General features: G+C 43.7%; 3 non-coding genes across 3 annotated transcripts; 2 read left to right on the plus strand and 1 right to left on the minus strand.

The window, feature by feature from the left end:
• Nucleotides 1-530: 530 nt before the first annotated feature.
• Nucleotides 531-603, plus strand: trnav-cac (transfer RNA valine (anticodon CAC)). The gene has a single exon. It is a non-coding gene; the product is annotated as a tRNA-Val (tRNA).
• Nucleotides 604-4,354: 3,751 nt separating this feature from the next.
• Nucleotides 4,355-4,426, minus strand: trnah-gug (transfer RNA histidin (anticodon GUG)). Its single transcript has one exon. It is a non-coding gene; the product is annotated as a tRNA-His (tRNA).
• A 16,874-nt stretch (nucleotides 4,427-21,300) lies between these two features.
• On the plus strand, nucleotides 21,301-21,372 carry trnaw-cca (transfer RNA tryptophan (anticodon CCA)). Its single transcript has one exon. It is a non-coding gene; the product is annotated as a tRNA-Trp (tRNA).
• The last annotated feature ends 3,985 nt before the right edge of the window (nucleotides 21,373-25,357 follow it).

Here is a 25,357-nt window from a genome sequence, read left to right on the forward strand (position 1 = left end):
CGGTGCACCAACGGTCCAAGAGCACACTCTTCTCATGGGCTAGCTCGGTATACGTTTGATTCCACCCTTTCCTTAAATTTCGGAACCTTTGTCTATACGCCTCAGGTACTAACTCGTAACCTCGGAGAATGGCCTCCTTTACTTGGTCATAATTCCCTTCCCCATCCGGGGGCAACGCTGCATATGCCCGCTGTGCTTTCCCTCGTAACACACTTTGTAACAACGCCACCCACTGCTCTCTGGGCCACTTCTGATTCACTGCCACCTTTTCAAAAAGCAAGAAATAACTATCAACATCCGTCTCCTAGAACAGGGGGACCAACCTCAACGCCCGACTAACATCAAACCCCTCCTCTCTCTCTACCCCTTGAGCTCTTCGCTCTTGCCTTCGCCTGTCCAGCTCCAATTCATGGCTCCTTTGTTTCTCTTTCTCTTCTGCTTCTAGCTGTTTTAGCTGGAGCTCATGACTCTCTTTTCCTTCTCAGCTGCTTCTATCCCTGTGGTACATTTCTTTTGCAGTACTATGTGCTGTTTCTGTAGTGTAGTGGTTATCACGTTCGCCTCACACGCGAAAGGTCCCTGGTTCAAAACCAGGCAGAAACATTTCTTTTAAATTCAGTTAATGGCAAAGGGGCACACCTAGATGTTTATTCAATTTAATGCATCTTTTGATCCTTCCATAACGGACTGCACTCCCTTATCTCCTTCACAGCGTTTCACCAAACACTTATTAAACGTTACCGAATCACATATTCTTGTGAATATGATAATGCCCTTGCGTAAACACGAGAGATTCTGCTGGTGCTGGAATTTTGAACAACACATAATAAAAATGCTGGAGGAACTATGGAAGTGAAGCGGTATCTATGGTGGGGAGACTCTTAATCTACCACCCGAAATGTCAACAGTTTATTTCCCTCTATAGATGCTGTCTGACTCGTCGAGTTCTTCAGCCTTTGCGTTCGTTCTGCCGCCCTTATTAATCCCGGTGAACGCAAATGATCCGCCATGATTCAGAATAGTTTGGACCCGTGTTAGAAACTTTTCCAGTTCCGATCCAGGGTTAGAGTGAGTAGCTTTCACGTGTTCAACGTCCTGCGGCTGTCTGCCTTGCTTTTCGTGGGACATTATCGAAGGAAGGATCTCTGCAGAGACGCTGCTGCTGTCGCTCTGAGATTAAAAGAAGTTGCTGATCAGGACGTCCTCCTTTCGCCATAGCGTCTTTTTTCCATGTAACGTCCTCGGGGCGGCCTCTACAGCGCAGGGTTCTGTCCCCACTCACTCTCTGATTTTCCCTCTGCGGTCGTTTCTAAACTTCTGTATATCACGTAGTCAACATCTCTATGTTCATCGTTCCTGACTGCCCTGCCACTGTCGTCATTGCCGGAAGGAAGAGAAAATCGGAGAATGTTGGAAACAGTCGACACGGTGATCTGTGGAAGATGATCCCCGTACCCGCAGAAAGCTGTGGCGGGACATCCTCAAGAAACTCACAATGGCGGAGGAAGCTAGGTAGCATCTGTGGAAAAGAGTACAGTCGACGTTTTGCTTTCTTTTCGCACAAATTAATAAATTTATTTTCATACATACTTCTTATTGTAATTTATAGGTATTTTATCATTATGGTTTGAGAGACAGAGAAAGAAAGAGAGAGAGAGAGAGAGAGAGAGAGAGAGAGCGAGAGAGAGAGAGAGGGAGAGAGAGAGAGAGAGAGAGAGAGAGAGAGAGAGAGAGAGAGAGAGAGAGAGAGAGAGAGAGAGAGAGAGAGAGAGAGAGAGAGAGAGAGAGAGAGAGAGAGAGAGAGAGAGAGAGAGAGAGAGAGAGAGAGAATGATTTTGACGCAGTTCGCAGTTGGTTCTTGTCGCAGCTTAATCGCAAGGTCGGAGCCATCTCAACCCACTCCAGTCTCACACACCGTTGAAAGTGGCGCAGATACACACAGAAACACACAGAACACGCTCTCACACGCTTTTGTCGTTCCAGTGTTTATTTTGCTTATTTAGAGATGCAGCCCTCCCAGCCCATTAATTTGCGCAGTCCTGCAACACACTTATTTAACCGTGGCCTAATGATAGGGCAATTTACAATGAGCTATTAACCTACTGGCCGGTATGTTCTAGGAACGTGGGAGGGCACTGGAGCGTCCGGAGAAAACACACGCGTTCACGGAGAAAGCGTACAAAATCCTTACAGACGGCGCCGGAATTGACCTCCGATGACCCGTGCTCTAATAGCGTCGCTCTGCCCTGTTGTCCCTCTTTTTCTCATTGCGTCCTTGTTCTCTTCCAATGTAGCAGAACTTCGATCTGGCCGCAGACAAAGTTCAAGTCGATAGGGCTCAATAGCATTTTATAACTGAACCGTCACTGAGATGGTCATTGATTTTAGTTCTTCTTCTGGAAAACGTGGCTCAAACAAGAGAGAGCTTATGGCATCCATTAATCACAAACGCATTATTGAGCAAGATTCAGCCTCGGTAATTTGGGACTGACTGTGACCGCTGAACAATTACAGGAAATATACTACAATGATGTCTGCATATCAGCAGTGCAGTGGGTCCAGGAGCGCCGCTCTTTGTTCTGTCCCCGTAACGACCTGTAAACGTCCACCCAACACTTCAAATTACACCAGTATTGTTACAGCACAACTTGCTGCAGCTATGCTAAAGTGAACTACAGTGCCACCACTCGGTGAGAATGAATTCATTCGCGAGGCCGACGGGGAGCAAAACTTCGATTCGTCCAGTGTGTACCTAGAGTGCGCAAAATTCACTGCAGACTTCAGTGCTTTATAAAAGGAACGCCAATTCAGGGATGTTACGGTATCATATGATTAACTGAGATACCTCATAGTCACAGAGATCTCTTTTCCCTCAAGCCACATTAACGCTCCCCACAGCAAGACGGCAAACTGCGGCACCATTTTCTTTCCGTGTTTATTGACTAAATGTTCGTATCACTTGGAATGGCGGTAGGGAGGAGGAGCCGTTGAATACGTGGGTTTTGGCGGAAATGGAATTAGAAATGCCTCCATTTATCTGCTGGTGAACAAAATAGAGTTTCGAGAATGCACTGATCAGCACTATGTCCAAAAGATGGAGGTTGGCGATGTGCACACAGCCCGAGACATAGTGACACCCCAGTACAGAGTATCACGGCGGTAACCCAGGAATTCTGCACGTCCGGTCCGTACTTAGACTCTCTGAACAGAAGATAGTCCGTCCCTTCCTGTGTCGTTATTATGAACCGATCACGCAGTGTAGTTCGGACCATCGGGAGGCATTGATATAGATCGTGGATCTTGTTGTAACACCAGTCAAATGAGGTCTGTGTTCCTTTAATCTTCACTCACTACTCACTTCCGATTCTTCCATGTTAAGGGTGAAGGGGAAAAGTTTAAAGGGAACATGGGGGGGGGGGGGTGCTTCTTCACATAGACAGTGGTGGGAGTGTGGAATGAGCTGCCAGATGAAGTGGTAAATGCGGGCTCACTTTTAACATTTAAGAAAAACTTGGACAGGTACATGGATGAGAGGTGTATGGAGGGATATTAGCCAGGTGCAGGTTAGTGGGACTGGGCAGAAAAATAGTTCGGCACAGCCAAGAAGGGCCAAAAGGCCTGTTTCTGTGCTGTAATGTTCCATGGCTTCTATGTTCTATGTGTTTGATTTAGTACACCCTCACTGATATCAAGCTGGAAAATATTTTTGAAAGGCCATTTATATTTCCCAGTTCCCAGGATTGGGCGCTTAATTTCAAGTGACAAGGGAACAAGAAAGAGGTACAATGGGAAGATAATCAGAAATAATTTGTCACCAGCCATTCACAGAGCTAAGCAAAGATTAACTGAACAAAATGTCCTGGGTCAGTGTAAGAGCCGCATCGGCACTGACCCACGGCAGAAACTGGATCGGGGAACGGGATTTTGAAGTTCTTTTGAATAGAAGCTTGGCGACGCTTCTATGCAGCTCACGCCGTCTCTGGTCTCTGCTGCGGTTCCCTTTTAAGACAGCGGACTGGAGGACACCACACTGGTTTAAAAGGCCAGCAGGATAGTTCTGCCTTATGCACTCCGTGGGACCGGTTGACGATGCGTGTTCTTTTAGTGATGGTATATATCCAGAGAGCCACTTAACATGCTAATATTTTCTGAGCTGAAGATAACGATCAGCTGGAAATTACCCTTCTGGTTCCATGTACATCAGAGCCAATGGGAATCCAGGAGAACGCTGGCGGTGGTAGAGGAATCTCGCCCATACTAGCCCACTCCCAGGAAAAGCGGAAAGTTCAGCCAAAGGAGAGCGTTGCATCCACAGGAGCTGCTGAAAGTCAAATACTGAATATAAAAAGTAGCCTGCCGTGACTCGGATTCGAACCGAGGTTGCTGCGGCCACAACGCAGTGTACTAACCACTATACGATCACGGCGAAACACTTCAGCTCTGCGGGCCCGCGTTGTCTTTGTGTTTTATCCTCTGACTCTCAGCTGACCATCAGTGGTCTGCGTTTCCCAGCGACACTTCTATACAACTCGCGCGGTCTCTGGTGTGGTTCCCCTTTAAGACAGCGGAAGAGTGGATACCCCACTGGTTTATAAAAGTTCGCTTAAAGAGACGATGGTCTCCGGTAACAGTACCGACTCTCCAGCTGGCAAATGTACAGCCTCTAGTAAATGAAATCAATGAAATCAAGATTTCTGTATCAGAAGGACAGTACTACCTGCTGTGTTTTTTTTTGTTTTACGGAGTCTTTTTTTCTCTCTCACCATTGCCGACGCAGCGATACTGCTTCACAATTCACCGCCAGGACAGGGCTGATAAGCTTCCAAAGGCAGGTAGAATATGCTTTGGGATCAATTCCTTGTGGTGTACAAACGTGGCGGTACTGTCCCAGTTCTGCTCATCCAACCTGGAACATTTCACAATCAAGTGTTATCTATTTTATATGCCGCGGAAGTTTTTAGCCATCTTCTTTTTAGCGCTGTACATCCTATCTTATTTCCGTTTCAAACAGGCTCCAGACAAATTGGGCGACGTAATCAACATGCACTAAACAGCCTTCCAAATCATTCTGGGGGGCTTTAGCAAGGCCATCTCGAAAAAAGTCTCTAAATGATTATTACCAGCAGATTACTAGCAGAACCAACACATTGGACCACTGTTAGACTACCATCAGGAGGGTTTACCGTGCCTTCCCATGACCACACTTTGGAAGGTCTGAGCACCTAGCTGTACTTCGACTCCCCGAGTATAGGAAGAGACTGAAGACCGCAGCACCAGCAGTGAGGACCAAGAAGTTATGGACAAGGGCGGTGCAGAAGCGTTTACAGATCTCGTTTGAACCGGTGGAGTAGAACGTATTCAGAGATTCATCTTCGATTCTGAATGACTTCATTAACCCTGTGTACGTGAGTGTGTGCTAACGACAAAATACTGTACATAGCCACATCAAAAGCCGTGGATGAACTAGGAGATTACAAGATCACAAGGCCATCAGATATAGAAGCACAATTAGGTCATTTGGCTCATCAATTCTGCTCCGCCATTTCATTATGGCTGATCCATCTTCCCTCTCAGCCCCAAACTCCCGCCTTCTCCTCGGATCCCTTTATGACCTCACCAGTCTATAATCTATCAATCTATGCCGAAAGACTTGGCCTCCACAGCTGCCAGTGCCAACGAGCTCCCTAGATTAAATAAACTCCTCCTTATCTCCGTTCTTAAAGGACTCTTCTCTATTCTGAGGATGTGTTCTCTGGTCCTAGACTTTCCCACCATAGAAAACATCCAATCCACTCCACCAAGGCCTTTCACCATTTGATAGGATTCAATTAGGCCACCCCACATTTTTTTTAGCAGCTTCATTTCTGACAACTGGTGAAAGGCATTCTGAAAATCCAAGTACACAACATCAGCCGATTCTGCTTTGTTTATTCTGCTTGGTATTTCTTTAAAGAATTCCAACAGCTTTGTCAGGGAAGATTTTCCCTTGAGAAAGCCATACTGACTGCAGCCTATTTTATCATGTGCTTTCAAGTATCCCGAAACCACATCCTCAACAATCAACTATAATATTTCCCCAACAACTGAGGTCAGATTACTTAGCCTATAATTTTCTTTCTTCTGACTCTGTCCATTCTTGAAGGGTGCTGTGGCATTTGCAATTTTCCGGAAGCATTCCAGAATCTGAGTGACTCTTGACAGATAATCACTAATGTCTCTATAATCTCGTAAGTCTCCTCTTCCAGAACCGTCGATCGAATACCATCTTGTCTAGGTGACGTATCTACTTTCAGTCCTTCCAGTTGCCCAGGAAGCTTCCCACTAGTAATGGTAACATCAAACATTTCATGATGTCTCACAGCTGGAACTTCCACCATACTGCTAGCGTCTTCCACAGTGACGACTGTTGCTAAATACTTTTTCAGTTCGTCCACCATTTCCTTGTCCCGCATTGCTACTTCTCCAGAATCGTTTTCCAGCGATCCCATGTCCACTCTTGACTCTTTTACGCTCTATGTATCTGGTGAAATGTTTAGTATGCTCTTCAATATGATTATCTAGCTTACGTACGCATTCTATCCTTGTCTTCTTATTAACTTTTAAAATTTTCCTTCTTTTTATTTTTAAAAGCTTCCCAATCCCCAAACTTCCCACAAATTTTGCTGTATTATGTGCCTTCCCTGTGACTTTAACTTCTCTTGTTAGCCACGGTTGTGTCATTTTGCCTTTAGAATACCTGTCCATTTTTGAGGTGTATATATCTTGTGCCTTTCGAATTGCTTCCAGAAATTTCAGCCATTGCTGCTCTGCCTTCATCCTGCCAGTGTTCTTTTCCAGTTAATTTTGGTTAGCTCATCTCTCATACCTCTGTCATTTCCGTTACCCTACTGTAATACTAATAATCAAACCTTAGTTTCTCCTCAAATTTCAGAGAATATTCGATCATGTTATGATCACTTGCACCTAAGGGTTCTTTTGCCTTAAGCTTTCTAATCAATTCTGGTTGATTGCACAGCACCCAATTCAGACTAGCTGATCCCCTAGTGGACTCAACCACGAACTGCTCTAATAGCCATCTTGGAGCCCTTCTAGAAATAACCCCACTTAGATTCCAACATCAACTTGATTTTCTCAATTTACCGGCATATTTAAATTCCCCCATGACTATTGTAACATTGATTTTTTTTGACATGCATTTTTAGCTCCTTTTGTAACTTATAGATCACCTTCCTGCTGCTGGTTGGGGTCTTCATGCAACTCCAATCAGGGACATTTTACTATTGAATTCCTTCGCTCTTTTTAATGATTTGATTTCTTTTTTTTTACCAACACACCCCTGCCTGTCCTTTCGATACAATGTGTATGCATAGACGTTAAGCTCCCAGCTACAAATTTCTTTCAGTCAAAATTCAGTGATGCCTACAAGATCATACATGCCAATCTGTAACTGTGCTACAAGTTCATCTGCCTTATTCCATGCACTGCACGCTCTGAAATATAATACAGATCGTACCCTCCCCAGAAGAGATCCCAGTGATTCATAAACCTGAGCCCCTGTTCCCTGCACTAGTTTCTCAGCAACGAATACACCTGCCATATCATCCTATTCTTACCCTCACTAGAGCGTGACACAAGCAGAATCCAGAGAATACTACCCAAACGCCCTGAAACTTAATGCTCACCCTCTCTCTTGAGAATGTCATGGGCCAAATCTGGGACATTCTTGATCGTGGCACCAGGGAGGTAACATATCATCCGGGTGTCTCTATTGCGCCCAAGGAATCTCGTCTGTTCCTCTGACTATGGAATCTCCCATCAACACTGCAGCCCTTTTAACCGCTCTGCTTTTCTGAGCCACAACACAAGACTCGTTTTCAGAGACCCAGTCACTGTGGATCCCCGCCCTGATAGGTCGACTCCCTCTATAGTATCTAAGGTTGTATGCTTATTATTGAGGGGAACAGTCTCTGTACTCTGCACTGGATGTATATTTCCCCTCCTTACCCTGACATTCACTCAATTCCTCTCTCTTGCACTCTCAGGCTGACTACCCCGATATAGGTCCAATCTATCTCTTCGTCCTTCTCCCTCTCAGTCGGAGATCATCAAACTGCAGCTCCAGTTCCTTTATACGTTCTCTGAGCAGCTGCAGGCCTACAGTCTGTTGAGGGTTAAATCTGGGGTTTTCAAGATCCAGGACGACTCAGAAAAGCCAAGTATGAATTGCAAATTACCTGACCATACACCTTTGAAGCTATCTATTAAGACAATGGATTCATCTTCTAATGCTAAATCTTGGAGGTTCAACTCTACTTTACTGCAGGACTCAGACTTTCTTAACTTTATTAAACAACAAATTGATTTGTTTTTTTTCAATAAATTCTACAGAAGAGACTACTGGAATATTATGGGACACTTTTAAAGCATTTATTTGCGGACAGATTATTTCATACTCTGCTGGAGTTAGGAAACGAACTAATTCTGAAATATTAACATTGGTCGATAAAATTAAAGAAATTGATAAGATTTATTCAGTGACCCCCCAGTAAAGAACTTTATAAAAAAAGAGTTGAACTTCAAATGGAACATAGTTTGTTATTATCCTCTTCGATTGAAAATCAGTTAATTAAATCTAGAACCCAATTTTCTGTACATGGAGATACATTAGGCAAATTATTGGCCAATCAATTGAAAACTGCTTCGGTTAAACGACAAATCATCAAGATTCGTAAACGAGATGGCACTTTGACGATTGATCATAAAGAGATAAAGAAAGCCTTTCAAGATTTTTATAATTCTTTATATCAATCAGAATTTGTTGAGGATTCTTCCATAATGGATGAATTTTTAATAAAATTGAATATCCCGAAATTAACAACAGAAGATAGTGTACTTCTAGGCGCACCTATTACGGAAACCGAAATAAAAGAGGCTATTTTTTCAATGAATTCAGGTAAAGCCCCTGGTCCGGATGGTTATACTGCGGAATTTTAAAAATCCTTTTCTTCTATACTCTCTCCTTGGATTTGTAAAATTTTTAAAGATGCGTTAACTGTAGGTAAATTACCACAATCTTTTTATGATGCCTCCACTTCTCTAATTCTTAAAAAAGATAAAGACCCCACTGAATGTGTATCCTATCAGCCTATATCCTTGCTGAATACGGATTCTAAGATTTTTACTAAAATCTTGGCCACTAGATTAGAAAATTTTATACCTCAAATTATCTCTGAAGACCAGACCGGATTTATTAAAAATCGTTATTCATCTTTTAACATTAGAAAATTAATTAATATAATTTATACTCCTTCATCTAAAATACCAGAATGTGTCATTTCCTTAGATGCTGAAAAAGCGTTTGATAGAGTTGAATGGCCATATTTATTTAATACGTTGCATAATTTTAATTTTAGTCTGAAATTTATATCATGGATTAAATTAATATATTGTAAACCTTTGGCTTCGGTTCTTACCAATAATCAGAGATCTCTTTTTTTCAGTTATCCCGTGGTAAGAGGCAAGGCCGTCCTTTAAGTCCTCTATTATTTGACATTGTTTTGGAACCTTTAGCCATTGCCATTCGTGAATCTCCTAATATTTTTGGTATTACCCATGAGTAAGGGACTTATAAGTTATAATTATATGCGGATGATTTGTTACTATACATATCTGACCCTGAGAGATCTATTCCTGCTATTTCGTCCTTGCTTGCTCAGTTTAGTAGCTTTTCTGGTTACAAACTGAACTTTAATAAGAGTGAATTATTTCCATTAAATATGCAAGTTCCAATTTATAAACATTTACCATTTAAAGTTGTCACAGACCATTTTACTTATTTGGGTATTAAAACTACCAAGAAACATAAGGATTTATTTAAAGTTAATTTTTTTTTACCTTTAATTGACCAGATCAAGCAACTTGTTACCAGGTGGTCCCCATTATCTTTGTCATTGGTTGGTCGAATTAATGCTATTAAGATGATAGTAGTACCCAAATTTTTATATTTATTCCAAGGATTACCAATTTTTATTCCTAAATCTTTTTTTGATATTATTGACTCCAAAATATCCTCGTATGTGTGGCAGAATAAAAATCCTAGATTAAGTAAAAAATATTTACAGAAGCCTAAGAAGGAGGGTGGTTTTAGCTTTGCCAAATCTGAGATTTTACTATTGGGCAGTTAATATTCGATATTTAATATTTTGGACACAAGAATCGATTATAGTATCTTGCCCACAATGGGTAAATTTGGAATGTAAATCTGTACAAGACTTCTCATTATTTTCTATTCTAGGATCTTCTCTTCCTTTTGCTTTATCTAAATTTAATAAACAAATAACCAATCCTATAGTTAAACATACATTACGAATATGGTTTCAATTTCGTAAATTCTTTGGCTTGAATAAGTTTATCTTATCAAGCCCTATTACATTTAACTTTTTTTTCGGCCCTCTTTTATGGATCAAGCCTTTGTATTATGGAAAACAAAAGGTATAACTTGTTTTCGTGATCTTTTTTTAGACAATAGTTTTATGTCCTTTGAACAGCTATCTAATAAATATAATTTTCCTAAAACTAATTTCTTTAGATACTTTCTAGTTAGAAATGTTTTGAATAATACGTTACAGTTTTTTCCGAAATTATGTCCAATGGACATTATGGAAATTTTTTTAGCTCTGAATCCTTGCCAGAAGGGTTTAGTAGCCATCATTTATAACATGATCATGAAAATACAGGCAGAAGTATCAGGAAAAATTAAGAAGGAATGGGACAACAAATTGTTGTAATTGTACAACAAATTGTTGCAATTGTGCAACAATTTAAGGTTGTACATAGGGCTCACATGTCTAAGGATAAACTTGCTCGATTTTATTCTTATGTTAATCCAACCTGTGACAATGCCATTCCGAAGTTGCTTCATTGACTCACATGTTTTGATCTTGCCCCTGCTTGCAAAATTATTGGAAATATATTTTCGGTATTATTTCAAAAGTTCTGAATATTAAATTGCAACCTCATCCTATTACTGTAACTTTCGGTTTGCCAATGGTGGATAATAGTTGTTTATCCCCCTCAACTCGGCGGATGATTGCATTTGTTACGTTAATGGCTAGAAGATCTATCCTATTGAATTGGAAAGAAATTAATCCTCCAACTATATTTCAGTGGTTTTCTCAAACTATTTCTTGTTTGAGTTTAGAAAAAATTAGAAGTGTTGTTTTTGACCCTTAAATTAAATTTGAAGAAACTTGGAGACCATTTATTCAACATTTTCATATGAGCTAAACTGACTTTTCCTAAACCTTACTTTTATTATCCTTCATTAGTTGGATGGAGGTACGGAGTTACTGACACTACTGTGCATATTTGACATAATGCAATGGCCGATGTTGGTTAGGTTTTTTTTTTGGAGGGTTTTTTTTTTCTTATTTACTCCTTTTTTTGTAATTACTATGAGTTTAGGAGGCTATTATATATGGATTATCATCTATTTGTATTTATACTTTAACCTATTAATTATGTATTCTCAAACTCTATGTATCCATGTTTCTGCAATGTTCGTTTAAAATTAATAAAAAGATTTAATAAAAGAATTGCAAATTACCATCTCAAGAGCAAAAGAACAATTTTGGAAGTGGTTGGAGGCGGAATCGGATGGCAGGGTTTGTAGGCCATTACTTCTTACTGCTATTGTGAAAGGCAGTGATGCTTTACTCGCAGATAATCTTAATGCCTTTTATGCACATTTTTAAGAGGGAATCTTTAAAGGGAGACGGTCATTTCTTCAGCGGTTTGATCGGGGCACGACTGCACAAGCACAAGGATGTCATCCAGTGAGAACAGCGAGAAGAGTTTAAAAGGAAATATTTATAAGATCTGACGTCGGAGGAGCGGGAGACGGTGTAGAGGTAGATAGAGTAGAGAGGCTTCGGCGATAACGGGTGGAGGCGAGGCGAGGCCTGTGTAGAATACAGACAGGAAGAATATTTGTGAGGCCGGTGTTCACTGCTCGGTGTCAGATGTGGGAAGTCTAGGAGACTCCCAGCCTCCTGGACGGCCATCGCTGCACCAAATGCGTCGAGCAGCAGTTCCTTAGGGACCGTGTTAGGGAACTGGAAATGCAGCTGGTCAGGGAAAGTGAGGAGGCGATAGAGAGGAGCTACAGGCAAGCAGTCACACCGGGGCCTGGGGAGACAGATAAGTGGGTAACAGTCAAGAAAGGGAAGGCTAGGATTCAGACGCTAGAGAGCACGCCTGTGGTTGTACCCCTTGACAATAAGTACTCCAGTTTGAGTACTGTTGGGTGGGGTGGGGGAGACGCCCACCACTGCGGGAAGCAACAGTGGCTGCGTCTCTGGCACACAGTCTGGCTCTGTTGCTCAGAAGGGTAGGGGAACGCCGCAGTGATAGTGGACTCTATAGTTAGGGGGTAGGACAGTCGATTCTGTGGACGCAGGAAAGAAACACGGGTTGTGGTTTGCCTCCCAGGTGCCAGAGTCCGGGATGATTTTGATCCCGTCCATGATATCCTGAAGTGGGAAGGAGAACAGCCAGAGGTCCTGGTACATACTGGTACCAACGACATGGGCAGGAAAAGGGAGGAGGTCCTGAATGTAGACTACAGGGAGTTAAGAAGGAAGTTGAGAAGCAGGACCACCAAGGTAGTCATCTCGGTATTACTGCCTGTGCCACGTGGCAGTGAGTATAGGAATAGAGTGAAGTGGAGGATAAATGCATGGCTGAGGGATTGGAACAGGGGGCCGTGATTCAGATTTCTGGATTGTTGGGACCTCTTTTAGGGCAGGAGTTACCTGTACACAAAGGACGAGTTGCACTTGAATCCCAGGGGGACCAATATCCTGGCAGGTTTGTTAAGACCATTGGGGAGAATTTAAACTAGGATTGCTGTGGGTGGGAACCAAACTGAAGAGACGGAGGAAGAGGCGGTTGGCTCAAAAATAGAGAAAGCTTGGAGATAGTGCGAGAGGGAGGACAGACAGGTGATAGAGAAGGGACGCGCTCAGACCGATGGTTTGAGATGTGTCGATTTTAACACAAGGAGTATTATGAACAAAGCGGATGACCTTAGGGCGTGGATACTACTTGGAGCTATGATGTTGTGGCCATTACAGAGACTTGGATGGCTCAGGGGCAGGAATGATTACTTCGAGTGCCAGGATTTAGATGTTTCAGAAAGGACAGGGAGGGGGGCAAAAGAGGTGGGGCAGGACACTGTTGATCAGAGATAGTGTCAGGACTGCAGAAAAGGAGGAAGTCATGGAGGGATTGTCTACGGAGTCTTGGTGAGTGGAAGTTAGGAACAGAAAGGGGTCAATTAGTTCTCTGGGTGTTTTTTATAGACCACCCAATAGTAACAGGGACATCGAGGAGCAGATAGGGAGACAGATTCTGGAAAGGTGTAATAATAACAGGGTTGTTGAGGTGGGAGATTTTATTTTCCCAAATATCGATTGGCATGTCCCTAGACCGAGGGGTTTAGATGTGGTGGAGTAGGTTAGGTATGTTCAAGGTTTCTTGACACAGTGTGTGGATAAGCCGACAAGAGGAGAGGGTGGACTTGATCTGGTATTGGGAAATAAACCTGGTCAGGTGTCAGATCTCTCAGTGGGAGAGCACTTTGGAGATAGTGATCAGAATTCTATCTCCGTTACCATAGCATTGGAGAGGGATAGGGACAGACAAGTTCGGAAAGCGTTTAAATGGAGTATAGGGAAATATAAGGCTATCAGGAAGAAACTTGGAAGCATAAATTGGGAGCAGATGTCCTCAGGGAAATGTTCGGAAGAAATGTGGCAAATGTTCAGGGGATATTTGCGTGGATTTCTGCTCAATACATTCCAATGAGACAGGGATTGGATGGTAGGGTACAGGAACCGCGGTGTACAAAGGCTGTTGTAAATCAAGTCAAGGAGAAAAGAAGATCTTACGAAACGTTCAAAAAACCTTTGAAAAGGTTCAAGGAAGGATTGTGTGGATAGTCAGAGGCTTTTTCCCACCGCTGAAATGGCTAGCACGAGAGGGCACAATTTTAAGGTGCTTGGAAGTAGGTACGGAGTTTTTTACACAGACAGTGGTGAGTGCGTGGAATGGGCTGCCGCCGACAGTGCTGGAGGCGGATACAATGGGGTCTTTTAAGAGACAGCTGGACCATTACATGGAGCTCAGAGAAATAGAGGGCTATGGGTAAGCGTAGGTCATTTCTAAGGTAAGGACATATTCGACACAGCTTTTTGGGCTGAAGGGCCTGAACTGTGCTGTAGGTTTTCTATGTTTCTATGTTTAGAATAAAACTACCTCTATGAGTATCATTGCAACACCCGGTGATCCTGCGATCTTTGTTTCGGAGGCCGACGTCAGAACGTCTTTCAAGAGGGCGAACGCTTGCAAGGCGACAGGCCCTGATGGGGAACCTGGTAGGGCTCTGAAAGCCTGTGTCAGCCAGCTGGAGGGTATGTTCAAAGATATTTCAATCTCTCATTGCTACAAGCGGAAGTTCCCTCCTGCTTCTAAAGGGCAACAATCATGCCCGTCCCCTTTGTGCTGATCTCACCTTCCCCTGAAGAGACCCCAATGATCCATAAATCCGAACCCCTGACCCCTGTAGCATTTCTCAGCAACGTATTCACCTTCCAAATCATACTCTTCTTACGATTTCTTGTTCGTGGCACAAACATCCAGTGCCCAAAAAGAGCAGGGTGGGTTGACTTAACGACTATCGTCCAGTAGCACACACATATACAGTGGTGAAATGCTTTGAGAGGTAGTAATCTTGCTGGTGGAGAAGCAGGAAAGGTTAAGGCGATGGACTACTAAACTATTTTCTTTTCACGTGCAGTTTCGAAACCGATTCGCGAGGTGAGTTGTTCTACTGGGGGACCAACTTTTTAAGCTTTAAGTTAAATAACTTCCAAGCCTTCAACATTTGTTATTTGGAAGCAGGGGGTATGGTTTGTGATTCATTAAAACCAACATTCACAATTAGATTTTGTCACCAGGTTTGGCGCAGTGGGATTGACATGAAAGTCGAGTTAAAATGTGATGACCAAGATCGCTCTTCTTTTGTTTCTTCGCAGAGTTAAGTTGAACACTGATTGGATGAGTACTGCGATAACCTCTGAGGACGCGGCAAATTGCATACTTACTGAAGGACTTGCAGTTGAAATAATCTCTCACAGTGGACTTAAGGAATTATTAAACATAGATCGGTGCATATCAATACGCTAGGATACTGACTGCGGACCAAAAACAGATCGATCCGTAAATGTACTGCACGAGATACAAGTGGTAGCGGAAGAGAGGAGCAATATCCGGTCCGACGAACTGAAGAGCAACAACTGTTGTCAAACAGGCATGGAGCTAAGTAGTTAAGGCGCCCAACAGCGACTCCTTTGCTTACATCTTTGAAAACAGCTCTATTTTCATCTTTAATATCTCTATTTTTCCCTTTCAGTGTTCTTTTGAAGACCGTGACCTGGAGTTGCACGCTGATTACGGTTCTTTGTGGGAATGGGACGAGCTCTCAGGGTTCCACTATCGACCGCTATTCGGCATGCCTAAGGCTTGGCCTAAGATTTCGGCTCGGATTCGGAAGCCTGAGATCTCGAGGAACTGGAGTCGGAACAACTGCTGTGTGGCTGGGGATCCGGGATCTTTGCCATCTTCAGGGACAGAGCTCGAAAAAAGAGACGTAACGGACTTCTAATATCGTAAACTAATGAGTTGTTTGTTATGTCTCCCCGCTCGTTGGAAAATGGAGTCACCCCTTTATTAGAAGAGAGAGAGAACCTGCAGTATGTCGAATTATTGGGTGAACAATGTAGTCTTTGGGGTAACTGCAAGTCTGTGTCTTCGTTGTTGCTTTGCTTACGCTTGAGTGCTGGTAGCGGGTGCGCTTTATTTTTGCCGGTGGTGGTGGTGGTGGGGGGGGGGGGGGTGGAATTCTGCTCGCTGCCGCTTATGCGAGGGAGGGAGGAGCTGGGGGGTACTTCGGGGTTCTAACATTTAACTGTCGTTCATTCTTAGGGACACTCCTCTGTTTTCGTGGATGGTTGCGAAGAAAAAGCAGGAGGTATATTACATTCATTTCTCTGACATTAAATTGCACCTTTGAAACCTTCGAAACATACATTTGTAGAAAGCGCTGTCTGAGGAATGTTCGGTTTACCTCCAGTATGCTATGAGTGAGCACGATTATACTGCCGGTTGTCCTGCATCAGGCTGTGGAAGATTACGCCAGCGAACCACGAAAGTACTTTCACTTCTTTTTCTTTCAAAAGGGGTTCTGCTACAGTGATTTTCATTTTGGTGGCGTGTCTTCGGGACGATTGAGCTGTCTTCAAATTGGTAACTTGAGGTTTCGAGCGAACTGTGCGGCCTGGAGGCCAAGAAGCGCGCACCCAGGGCGCAAGCCCACTGTTGACTTAATTTATTGCAGATTTTGCTGGTGAAAATGTCTAGGAAGACTGAAATCATCCAGGCGAGAGGGTGGTCGGCGCCATCTCGATGCTAACGGAGGAAGGTCCTACCGTCTTCCTCCCGCTAAACGCAGGCGGAGGATGGTCCAGGTCCTCGATCTCCGGCGAGGTTTACTCGACACTTTTTGTGGATTGGACGCTGTAGTTGAGGTTCCGGTGTACCGGTGTTTTTGGTCTCTCCTTAATGTTGCTATTTTGTGCGATTTTGGATCGGGGGCCGACTGCATCTGCGGCCTGAAGTTAACAAACAACACAGAGCTGTACCAAATTAAACTGAACTAAACTGAACTGAATCGACTGTTTTGATGATTTGTGGTTTCGTGTTTTATATTCTGTGTTTTCCGATCTTTTTTTGCCATTTGTCCGATTTGCTATTTTGCTTGGAACGGAGTCGGTGGTTTTCCTTCTTTGTTTCGTGGCTGTCTATTTGAAGATAAATCTCACGGTTTTATACTGTATATATACTTTCTTAATAAATTGTCAGGGCGCTGAAGCAAGGATCCAACCGCAGACCCAGTACTGTGCACACAGTGGTATTAATTGAGCAGCAAATCCCGAGGTGCAAACAAAGTCGGTGTCAAAGTTCAGGCAGAGATCAAAACATCCAGAGAAATCCAAAACCCAGAATCGGGAAACAGGCAGAGTCGATATTCAGACAGACAGAGTACAGATACGAATGCTGGAAAGGCTTAGGAAAATTCACTGGCATAATTTGGCAACAAACAGGTGTAGACACAGGACTGAAATACACAGAGAGGCAGATGACAGGTGGAGCACAATGAGGTACGGGTGGCTGCAATACAAGTAATAATGAGAAACAGATGAGAGATGGAGTACTCAGTAATACATGGGCCGGAGTAGAGCAGGAATAGGTACAGGAGCATATGGCAATACAAAACCACAGACTGAGAGCTAGGAGCAAACGCACAAAAATACAGAGTTCAACTGGAGGTACTGACATAAATGTACTTTGAATCTTTTAATCTGTTCCTGAACTTCCGATGTCCAGATTTTTGGTTGCCTCCACACCCAATCATGTATACTAATATTATATACAGCATTATAATATATTATATACTGTATATTAATCGTTTCTGGTCAAAGCTGATGAGCCAGATGAGTAGAGTTCGGCCAATGTATGCATTTATTGGAGGTGGACATAAGTATTAGACTTAATTAGACAGTCAATTAACGACATGGTCATCTAAAGTTCAAAGTTCAAAGTGCATCTATTATCAAAGTATGTGTACATTATATAACCTCGAGGTTCATCTCCTTACAGGCAGCCATAAAACAAAGAAACACAAAAAATAGAAGGGCACGGAGCGACTACTCCCAGCTGAACATCGTCGACTCCTCGGTAAAGATCGTTAAGAGCACCAAGTTTCTTGGTGTTCACCTGGCGGAGAATCTCACCTGGTCCCTCAACACCAGCTCCATAGCAAAGAAAGCCCAGCAGCGTCTCTAGTTTCTGAGAAGGCTGAGGAAAGTCCATCTCTCCCCCCCCCCCCCCCCATCCTCATCACATTCTACAGGGGTTGTATTGAGAGCATCCTGAGCAGCTGCATCACTGCCTGGTTCGGAAATTGCAGCATCTCGGATCGCAAGACCCTGCAGCGGATAGTGAGGTCAGTTGAGAAGATCATCGGGGTCTCTCTTCCCGCCATCACGGACATTTACACTACACGCTGCATCCGCAAAGCAAACAGCATTATGAAGGACCCCACGCACCCATCATACAAGCCCTTCTCCCTCTTGCCGTCTGGGAAAAGGCACCGAAGCATTCGGGCTCTCACGACCAGACTATGTAACAGTTTCTTCTCCCAAGCTATCAGACTCCTCAATACCCAGAGGCTGGACTGACAGCTTACTGCCCTACTGTCCTGTTTATTATTTATTGTATGCCTGCACTGTTTTGTGCAGTTTATGCTGTCCTGGGTAGGTCTGTAGTCTAGTGTAGTTGTTTTTTTTTCTCTCTCTGTTGTTTTTTTACGTAGTTCAGTCTAGATTTTGTACTGTGTCCTGAAAAACGTTGTCTCATTTTTACTATGTACTATACATAGCAGTTATGGTCGAAATTACAATAAAAGTGACTTGACTTGACTTGACTTGAAGATCGTCAACCATTCAACTTGCAGAGAGGGAAAAAAAGTCGTGGCAGGGCCTCAGTTCAGCGCAGAGCCGAGTAAACGACGCGGAGCAGCGAGCCGATCCTGTCCGAACCTCGGGTCTTTCCTCTTGTGGACGGAGCCAGGTTCCGCCTGCATTCCCCCTCACCTCCGCTCGCCTCGCCATTGTTTGCGGTGATCATTTATCATAAAAACAAACCGTGACTAATAAGGTATTTCGTTGTTTCCTTTGTTCCGTCTGCCACTAATGTTGCTGAGCTTCACCAGGGCCAATTTAGAACCCTCTGGGTTAAGTATTGTGAATAAAAAACTCCGAACAGCTGGAATAATCTACTAAAATTCCGTAGGGATTTCACGGAGTACGTTGTGTCTGGATGCCCTGATACATATTCTTGGGGAAATAATCGTTTTGTACAAAATAATAAACTACCCACTGAATCACCATGATTTAAAATTCTGCTGTGCCCGTAACTTGGTTTCGTGTAGCTCGTTAAGAGAGTGGAATGATGGGGCAAATTGCCTGTCATGGCGCTGTCAGCACCATGTGGGACGGAGAGGCACAGCTTCTCCAGATATTCACTCTCTGAAACTGGGAGAAGCGCGTTGAAACACCTCAACAGCTTTTGCTTCTTGCGTCAACCAATCAGCTCACTGAAATTGCTTATTTCCATTTCCTTTTTTTTACATCTAGCTGGTTTCCATGATTTGTATTATTGCCCTAGCTAGCTTTGTGGTACACAGGTTATCACGTTCTCATTGCACGCGAAATGTCTCAAGTTCGATCCTGGCCAAGAATAATATTTTTACTCCTGTTCCAGTTTTTCAGCGGAATGCAATGTCTGGCTGTTCCGTTTATATTGTCAACAGTTGCCCGAATCCCTGCTGGAGAAGCATGGGAATACACCTGTACTTTGAAAACACCCCACCGAACTTTTTACTTCCAAGACCACCTCCAGCCGTCAAACAGGATTGAAGAGACAGGGCGATATACATGTCTATCCGTCTTTTGGAAAGCCCTTTTAGAAGGACTCATGCGTATTGTTGTCCGGAAGATCCTACCACATGGGAACCGATGTGAGGTCGTCAACTGATTACTGCACTAACTTGAGGAGGAATCAGTGGATGGCAGTGGAGTCTACTTTTTCTTCTAAACTGGAACCCTTTGAATAGTGACATTCCCCAGTCGTCTCTGTCGCACCTCCCGTGATCTGTCATCTCTATTAAATGTTTTGTTAAGAATGTTAGTGGCTTGTTGAGTGCGGTAACGAATTACACAGATGCTGGTAGTGTGGCGAACAGTAAGAACATATAAGGATCTGATTCTACTGGGATTATGGGCCAATGAGTAGAAGATGGAACTTAGCTCGTACAAGTGCGACTTGCGGCATCCTGGTACTTTAAACTAGAGCAGCGCGTACACAGTAAAGCCAGAGCTCTGGGGAGTGTTGCAGATCAGTGAGACATCTGGGCGTAGGTATTTCGATTTATGGTGACACATCAACACAAGATGGCGAAGAAAGTGTTTCACACGCTTGGTGAGACACCGTGAAACAGGTTCGTTGCATCGGTTATATCCCTTTGTAGTCACTTGTACTGATTACGAACTGCTCTACAGCTCTGTTCGACACATTGCAAAATGACTCTTATGAAAAGAAATGTGCAAATCGTCAATTAAAGGAAACAAAAAAACTGCAGTGAGCCCTCGGAAGTATTTTTCGACGTATTATTTTTTGTTCTTTTAGTTCTTGATCCACTGGGAAAATCTCCCATCATTTCCTATCAATTGCAATCGATGTAAGGACAGCGAAACTTTGTACCGTCCAGTAGCAGCGAAAGCGCGGAACTGGAATCACAATTGATTTCATTCATTTGTGTCTTAAAACGTGAGGCCCAAAGCCATGTTGACTATCTCTAACCAGTCTTTGCCTCTCTAAATGCAGGTAGATCTTGAGATCTTGTCTCTCAGAATCCCCTCGATACTTACATACTCCGATCACACGTCCTCTTGTTACCCGGCTTGTCCTTACGGCCGTTCTCAGATAAACGTGCCATTTTAGCCAGTTGTCAGCAGCTGATCTCTTTGTTGCATACCATAATGTCATTAGTTTCGAAGCAAATATGCAAAAAATAGGTCTGGTTCGCTGGTTGAGATTCTAACTTGGAGAAAGGACTATTTTGATAGCATCAGAAACGATCTGGCAAGGTTGTTTTTTTTTGCCAAAAATGTATTTGGTAAGCGGGAGGCCTTCAAAATTGAAATTGTGAGAGTACAAAACGCCTGTCAGAATAAAGGATAAAGATATCAGGTGTAGTAAACCTTGGTTTTCAAGTGCTTTGGAAGCCTTGGTTAAGAATAAAAAGAGGTGATTTACAGATAGGACAGATGAAGACAGATGAGATGCTTATGACAAATGTAAGGAAACACATAAGGATGAAATCAGAAGGGCTAAAAATAAGGCATGAACTTTCCTTAGCATACAAGGTGAAGAAGAATCCAAAGGGGTTCTACATTAACTACGAAAGGAGAGACAGCTACAGTCGGAGAACCAACAGTTTCCTCAACAGATTTACAGAAACGGAAAAATTGCCAAATTCGAGTGGGTAAGTGAGCAACAGATGGATCTAAATAAATTCCTGAGATGCATATTAATTTCAGTATTTCAGCAGTTTCCTCAGACCTCGTGGCGCAACGGTAGCGCGTCTGACTCCAGATCAGAAGGCTGCGTGTTCGAATCACGTCGGGGTCATGGATGACTCGTGTTTTATAGCGCTCGTGAAAAGGCTGCTCTCCAGTTTAGAGCATTTTCACTTCAATGTTCACAGTTCATTACTGCAGCCTCGTTGAGAGGTTCCCTGTTTCCTTTTATCATCAGGCCTTCCATTGCTGACTAGTTATCCCTTACAAAGAACGGGTACTTGGTTGAGATGATATTCTAAAACGGAAAACAATGGAGAGCGGCTTCACATTCTGCATGGGTGATTGCCCGAAGGATTGTTTCTGTACTTTACCCCTCTGTGAGTTTATGAATCGATTATTGTTCTGCTGTTTGCTTCCGATAAGACGGCTGCGCGCTCAGAACAAGGATGTCATTGTCTGTTGTAAACGATCACAAGACCCAGCTGGACATTAAGAACTCATGGTTCAGCAGACCTGCTCCATCAGTGAGCTGCTCGTTGGCGGAGAAACTGAAGGAACTGGGCTTGGTCAGTGAGGCGTCGGAAGAGTTCGGTCTGGAAGGCGGCGTGCAGTCAAACGAGTGATTGCTTTCGTCGCTGTTCCCGTGACTCTTGTTAACGTGGAAGGCAGTGTCCGATTCACTGGTTTATTGTCGGATAGCGGAGTATCTGCAATACCTCAATCGTAGCGAGGACTCGGCCTCGCGCGACGGTGTCGCCTATTTCCAGCCGCCCAGAAGGGCCGGAGGCGTCAGAGTCGGACTGCTCGCCATAATGCTGGAGGCGGTGTGGCGAGGCGGTACTGGAGTGTGCTGGAGTTGGTACTATTCCCCAGTGCTTGCCCGGCAGAATAAGACGAGCCATGCTGTGTCCGACTGCAGACTGCTGCAATATTCATCAACTCAGACATTTAGACAACTTTTGGTTTAATTATATTTTATTCTCAACCTATCTGCGCATGCTGTCTTATATGTGCTATATGTGCCTTTAACTGTGCATGCCTGTTGGTGATGTGTATTACATATTGATCCCAGCAGAACTGTATTTCGTCTGCTGTATTCATGGCTACTCAGGTCTGGTTGAGTGATAATTAATCTTCAGCTTGTGTTTATTCCTGTGGTGAGCTCATCAGACCATCAGTCTGTTTAGTTATCACCTCTCCACTCCTCCTCTATTGGCTTTTATGAGGTTTAGCTGCATAATTATTCTTTGCATTTCTGATTAGATGCGAACTGCATTTCATTTGGCTATGATTCTGTACTCGGCACAATGACAATAAAGTTGAATCTAATCTGATCTAATCTAATATTAGTGAGTTCATTGCTTATTTCTTATTTATTTTTTCCTTACTTAACTCTTGAGAGAAGAGAGCGGTGTTTTTACAGATCCAGTGTTTTGTTCTGGGTATCCGATGTGGGATTTCCAGGTGAGTTCCAACCACACAGATGGCCTTATAGACCGTGTTAGGAAACTACAGTTGCAGCTTGATGACCTACGGGTTGTTAGAGAAAGTGCAGCAGTAATAGACTGGAGCTATAGGGAGGTAGTCACGACAAGGCTACAGGAGACAGGTAAATGAGTGACTGCCAGGAGAGGGAAGGAGAACATCAGACAGTAGAGAGCACGCCTGTGGCCGTCCCCTGAACAATTACTCCATTTTGTGTACCGTTGGGGTGGAGGGGGACTTTCCTGGGGGAAGCAACAGCAGCCGTGCCTTTGGCACTGTGTCTGGCTCTGCGTCTCAGAAAGGTAGGGAACTGAAGAGGATGACAACAGTAACAGGGGACTCTATAGTTAGGGGGACACAGAGGCGAATTCTGTGGATGCGAAAGGGAAACATGGATGGTAGTTTGCCTCCCAGGTGCCAGGGTCCACGATGTTTCTGAACGCGTCCAGAATATCCTGAGAAGTGAGTGTGAGCAACCAGACGTCATGGTACATGTTAATAGTAACCACACAGGCAGAAAAAGGGAGGAGGTCCCGAAGAAATAATGAAGGGAGTTAGAAAGAAAGCTGAGAAGCAGGATCTCAAGGGTAGTAATCGTGGGATTGCTGTCTGCGCCACGCGACAATGATGATAGGAACAGAAAGGGGTGGCGGCAAATGTGTGGCTAAAGAATTGGAGCGGGGGGGGGGCGGGTGCAGGGATTCGGATTTCTGGATAATTGGGACTTCTTCTGGTGCAGGTACGACCTGTACAAAAGGGACGAGTTACACTTGAATCCGAGGGGGATTAATATTCTTTCGGGCAGGATTACTAGAGCTGTTGGAAGTTGTTTAAACTAATATGGCAGAGTGCTGATACCCACTATCATAGAGCTGAGGACAAGCCAACAGGTTTATAAGCAGGTGATGGGTGTAACATCAATTCAAGTAAGGACAATCAGAGGACTGGGTGCAAATACAGACAGAGCAAAAAGTTACATTGTACCTCTGAGACAAAAAAGGGCGAAGAATGCAAGACTGAAGGTGCTGTATTTAAATACGCGTAGAATTTGGAATGAGGTGGAGGAACTCGTGGTGCAATTAGAGATTGGTCGTTTTACGTTGCGGACATCACTGAGCCGTGGCTGAAAGAAGGCCTAATTGGGAGCGTAACATCAAAGGACAGGCAGGATGGCATAGGCGCTAATGTGATTCTGTTGATAAGAGATGGAATTACATAGGGTCAGCGAATGTTAAATCCGTGTGTGTGGAGTTAAGAAACTGCAAGGGAAAAACATTATGAGAATCATATACAGGTATAGGCCTACAAGCCCGGATGTGGGGTTGAGATTGCAAAGGGAGCTAGAAAAGACTTCTAATAATGATAATGACACAGATATTGACAATGATAATGACAATAATAATGCGGGATTTCAACGTGCAAGTGGAATGGGAAAATCTGGTTGGTGTCAGATTGCAGGAGAGGGGAGTTGATGAATGCCTACAACCTAGGAAAGGCTATTTTAGATTGGGTGTTATGCAATAGCCCAGATCTTATTAGGAAACAATGTAAGTGAACCCCCAGAAGCAATGATCATAATAGGATTGAATTCAATAGAAGAGGCCTAGGGCTGGACAATGTGGGGAATAAGGTTGATAAGTCCACAGGGTCGGACGTGATATAACCCAGGTTGCTGTGGGAAGTGAGAGAAGAGATCGCTGGATCAGTAACTATGATCTTTCAATCCTCTTTAGCTGCAGGGGAGGTGCCGGAGGATTGAAGAACGTCAAATGTAGTTCCCTTCTCTAAAAAAGGAAATAGGGAGAATCCTGGGAACTATAGACCGGTGAGTCTTACGTTGGTGGTCTGCAAACTACTAGAAAGGATTCTTAAGGATAGGATCTACGAGCATTTGGAGAAGTGCAGTCCACTCAAGGATAGTCAACATGGCATTGTGAAGGGAAGGTCGTGCCTCACGAGCCTCATTGAGTTTTTGGAAGAGGCAACAAAAGTAATTGATGAGGATAGGGCGGTAGATGTGGTCTACATGGATGTTAGCAAGGCATTTGTCAAGATCCCCCACGAGAGACTCATCCAGAAAGTCATGAGGCATGGGATTAGTGGAATCTTGGCAGTTTGGATACAAATTTGGCTTACAGGAAGAAAGCAGAGGGTAGTAGTGGAAGGAAAGTATTCTGCCTGGAGGTCGGTGACTAGTGGAGTGCAGCAAGGATCTGTTCTGGGACCCCTGCTCTTTATGATTTTTATAAATGACCTGGATGAAGAGGCGGAAGAATGGATGAGTAAGTTTGCGGATGACACGAAGAATGGAAGAGTGGTGGTTGTCGAAGGATATAGACAGGATGCAGAGTTGGGCAGAAAAGTGGCAGATGGGGTTCAATTTGGATAAGTGTGAGGTCATGCATTTTGGAAGGACAAACCAGAAGGCTGAGTACAGGGTTAATGGTCGGTTACTTAAGAGTGTGGATGAACAGCGGGACCTTGGGGTTCAAATCCATACATCCCGCAAGGTCGCTGCACAGGTTGATGGGATAGTTAAGAAAGCCTAAGGGATGCTGAGCTTCATTAATAGGGTGATTGAGTTCAACAGTAGAGAGGTCATGTTGCAA

The sequence above is a fragment of the Hemitrygon akajei genome, chromosome 11 (assembly GCF_048418815.1).
Source record: "Hemitrygon akajei chromosome 11, sHemAka1.3, whole genome shotgun sequence".
NCBI lineage: Eukaryota > Metazoa > Chordata > Chondrichthyes > Myliobatiformes > Dasyatidae > Hemitrygon > Hemitrygon akajei.